At 40.0% G+C, this 4720-nt stretch overlaps 1 pseudogene; it reads left to right on the plus strand.

Annotated features, from left to right (window-relative positions):
* LOC106344639 overlaps nucleotides 1-4720 on the plus strand; it is a 25547-nt pseudogene that overhangs the window by 1285 nt on the left and 19542 nt on the right.

The raw sequence follows: 4720 nt of genomic DNA on the forward strand, positions 1-4720 counted from the left end.
ATTGTTTTGCTTGTGTATGTGGATGACATCATCATAACAGGCAGTGATAAGGAAGGAATCCGAGCCACCAAGGAGTTTCTGAAATCAGTATTTGATATAAAGGATTTGGGAGAGATGAAGTACTTTCTTGGGATTGAGCTATGCAGATCTAAGGAAGGGTTATTTGTCTCTCAAAGGAAGTATGCATTGGATCTCTTGAAGGATGCTGGTGCGTATGGAGGAAGAACAGCCAAGATGCCCATGGAGGATGGGTACAAGGTTCCACGTGAGGGGGAGATTGAAGACATCAAGCTGTTCCATGATCCAAAGCTGTGTAGGAAGCTTGTGGGGAAGCTGATATACTTGACCATCACTAGGCCAGACATTTGTTTTGCTGTGAATCAAGTGAGCCAGCATATGCAAGCTCCAAAAGAGTATCACTGGCGCATGGTAGAGAGGGTTCTCATGTACCTGAATGGAACTCAAGAGTTTGGTATATGGATGAGCTGCAATAAAAGCACTGAAGTTCTGGGTTATTGTGATGCTGATTGGGCTGGTGATAGAGCAGACAGAAGGTCTACAACAGGCTACTGCACTTTCCTCTAGTGCTGAAGCTGAGTATAGAGCTATGCTGAAGCTTACCAACGAGTTGGTTTGGATCAAAGGGATCCTTAGGCACTTGGAGATTGAGCAAGCAACACCAATGACTACGCATTGTGACAATCAGGCGGCTATTCACATTGCTACAAACTCAGTGTTTCATGAGAGGACAAAACACATTGAAGTAGACTGCCACAAGGTGAGGCAGATGATAGTCTTGGGAGTGATCTTGCCATGTTATACAAGAAGTGAAGATCAGTTGGCAGATGTGTTCACCAAGGCAGCAAGACAAAAGACTATGGAGTCCATTCACATTAGATCGGGACTCATAGATCTTGGGAGTAGAAGGAGCTGATCCCCTAAGTCATGAGGTCTTTACTCTTTTTCCCTCATCAAGGTTTTGTCCCAATGGGTTTTCCTTGGTGAGATTTTTAATGAGGAAGATCTCATGGCTATCCAAGCTTAGACTTTCACAAAGCTAAGCTTGAGGGGGAGTGTTGAGATGAGATCAATATATGAGAAGAGAAAGACATGAGGAGTTGAGTATGATGAAGAGGCCGTACATGGCGTAGTAATACTAGTTACCCGAGTAACTTGCAAAGGTTAAACCAAAGTTACCCTAGTTATACTAGTATACTAGTTATACTAGTTCCCGAGTAACTTTGGATGAAGAAGAGAAGCCCTATTCCATTAGCTAAGGCATCATACCGTTGCAAGGGAAGAGGAGGCGCGTGTGACAAGCTGGAGAAGAGCTGGATAAAGCAAAATGAGCTTTATGCACAAGGAAAAAGCTCATTGGATGGTTTGAATTAAAGCAAACCTTATCTCTTGTAATAATGCCTCTTTATGAAACCCTCATCCTAGTGTTGCCTCCTCATATATATTGTAAACTCTGATCAGATTAATAATTAAGAATTTTGGGATTATCTCTCTAGACTCTCTCTCTTGTTCATAATGGTTCTTAAATACTCTTAAACATGTTTACTACCTAATCTCTCTACAAATCTCCCATTAACCTTCTCTAATCTACCTTTAATCTCTCAATACCTACTTTATTCTCTAAAATCAACTATCGATCGATGTTGCGGTGTGAGTTTCGATCGACGCAGAGTATTATGTCTCGTACTCAACTCCACAGTGGCATGCTGCAATGAATCCTGGATCATCAATTCTTCTGGAGGACGTCTGTGGCTTCATGACTGGAATAGGTTCATAGTAGACATGGGGGTCTATGAGCGTCAGGCACAACTGGTTGGTTTGCATGTTGCACACTACTCCTACTGTTGACAAGAAGGCTCTCTGTAACGACTCGCTCCCGAAGTATTTTTAAATTTGAAGGAAATAAATCGCAAGAGGTTTTATGCTACAAGGAGAGTGCTTTTCTAAGTGTGGAAACACTTGTAAGAACATATCTTGACTATGTGTGGGATCCTAAGTGAGCACATGGAATAAATTCGGAACTGGCGGAGCGATGATAAACTGATCATGGAACGTTTAGAGCATATGTAAGGCAAGATAAAGAATGCAAGACCAATTAAGGAATGTTAGGCTGTTGGACAATGCGAGTTTGAAGTAAGGAAAGTTTGACTAGCCATCATTGCGGGATAATACAAAAGTAAGGTCGGATATGTGGGAATCAACTAATGAAAGAATCGAAGATATCAAGTCAAGCCATTGATGGTGATCTTTGACCAAGCCAAATAAGGAAAATGGCATTAAGTGACCGGCATGGTGATGAAGTCTTTGACCATGACAAATAAGGAAATGACACTAAATGTCCGGCTTGGTGAACAAGTTCAGAAACTAGTATAAAAAGAGACCTCCAGCTCTCATTTCAAGACAACCAAGAAAACTAGATTTAGAGAGAAGTCAGAGCAAGAACGAGTTTGTAGAGAGAGAAGATTGAGAAGAGGGATCGAATGAGGAGGAGCTAAAGAGTTCTTTACCAGAAAACGCAAGGAAGTTCAGAGTCTTTGAATCCTAGAGATTCAGCCAAGGTGAGGGCGTGATTCGTGGCAACTTAATAACTAGTATATTTATTATAGTTGGTTTGTTAGAATGATAATTATGCGTTAGAGGAATCGTTTATGGAAAGTTCGTTCTTCGTTCTTCGAGCTGGTTCTCAAGGATCGAAGAATGTTCATGCGTTCATAGGATAATTGCATACTAGATTGCATGAAATGATGTCATGTTTAATTGAGATATTTATGTGAAATATGTTGTTTTGATTCGACCAGAATTAGAATGTTAGGTTGGAAATGTTATAGGAACCGATTGAGAATTGAAGTAATTTATGGAAAGTACATGATTTGATGAATATGATTTAATTAAGTAAAGTATGTTTTTTTGCCTTCGGGCCGTGTATGTTGGCTTCGGCCGTTATGGACCTTCGGGTCGCAGGTTGGCTTCGGCTGCAGGTTTGGCTTCGGCCACAGGTTTGGCTTCGGCCGCAGGTTTGGCTACGGCCACAGGTTTGGCTACGTGCTGTAATGGACCGACGGGTCACAGGTTTGGCTTCGGCCGCAAGTTTGGCTACGGCCACAGGTTGGCTACGGCCGCAGGTTTGGCTACGGCCGTAGGTTGGCTACGGCCGTAGGTTGGCTACGGCCGCAGGTTGATGGACAATACCACTCAAATTACCCTTAGGAGTGATTTATACTCTCTCAAATAAGAGGTCGAGTTGTAGTACTTAGGGATTGAATTTACATGGAGCTTGGGAACCTAAGAAATCTAATATGATTTGTTAAGCTAGATGGTTTTAGAGATTTAAATGTAAACTGCAGTTTTATATTGAACAAGTGTTTGTTCAATAGATTGGTTGAGGGTTTTGGTGCTTAGAAAGGAAATAATTAGACTTAGGGTTTTTATTCAGGAAACTTGGGATTATAATCCTATAGATGCCTAATGAGTTGCATGCATGATAATGTAAAGCTCAACTACTTAGTCAACAAGTCTATCAGCTTTAGCATGTTTAGACTTGTCTATTAACTAGATCTAATGATCTCTACTATTGTATGTCGATCAATTAGAAAGTGTCGATCGATGATCCTATAGGGATATCGATCGATTCACCTTTCGCTCCGTCGATCGATTATTCAATAATGATTTTGATCGACGCGCTTCTAGTTAAGCTTTATGCGCGGATTGAATGATAGCTTACTAAACTCACTAGATCAGCTCTCGCCTTACTCATAGCAAGAAACTTAGCTCAGTTAGAATGTTTTCACGATGAGAATGCTGCTCTCGCTTTTATCTATCAATCCTAGGGCAAGTTCTAGGTAGCTAATCTAGAGACATGCTTTAATGAACAATCTTAATGACAATTACCACAGCTCAGCAATCTATAGTTGAGGATAATCCCTCCTAACCTATTTAAACCCTAAAATCTAACAATGGAACTACTCACACATGGCTAAACAATTCATAACAGCAGTTAGGTATGAAAACTTCATTAGAATAGTAAATAGATATCAATGGAGTTCCAATCACAAATTATAACTTTGAATCTTCTCTTTAATCTATCAAAATCCTAGAAAATCTTGCTTAGCAACCAAATTCATCTAGCCAACAACTTAGCAAATCTTGTCTGACATTCCCCTCTACCAACCTCATTTCTTAGCATAAATAAAAGTGTAGGCTTTACCTTGGGGGTATCGATCACAGGATGCAAGGACTTTCAAACAAGTATCTTGACCTGCAGGTAAACATTAATTTATATCCTCTCTCTCTACTAATTTTCTCTCTTAGTCAAAGTCTGCTTATATTAGCAAGATCATTGATCAAGATTGGACAGGCTTCCATGAATCAAGCCTTAATGGTGGTTGCCACCAAGTCCTGTTCACTTCTTTTTGACCTATACCCTAGGATTATTTGTGAAGCAAGCTTTAATGGTTGTAGTCACCAAGTCCTGTTCTAATCCTTTACCTATAGAATTCTTATGAAGCAAGCCTTAATGGTTGTAGCCACCAAGTCCTGTTTGAATTTCTTCCTAATAAATCTCTAATAGATATATATATAATAATATTTTTTTTTTTAATTATCTATATTTCGAAAATAGAGAGAGAAAGGGTGATTAATCTATCTACACAAGGCTTTACCTTCTAGACTTGTTTGAAGAATCCGATCTCATGCATACCAAGCT

The sequence above is a fragment of the Brassica oleracea genome, chromosome C5 (assembly GCF_000695525.1).
Source record: "Brassica oleracea var. oleracea cultivar TO1000 chromosome C5, BOL, whole genome shotgun sequence".
Classification (NCBI taxonomy): domain Eukaryota; kingdom Viridiplantae; phylum Streptophyta; class Magnoliopsida; order Brassicales; family Brassicaceae; genus Brassica; species Brassica oleracea.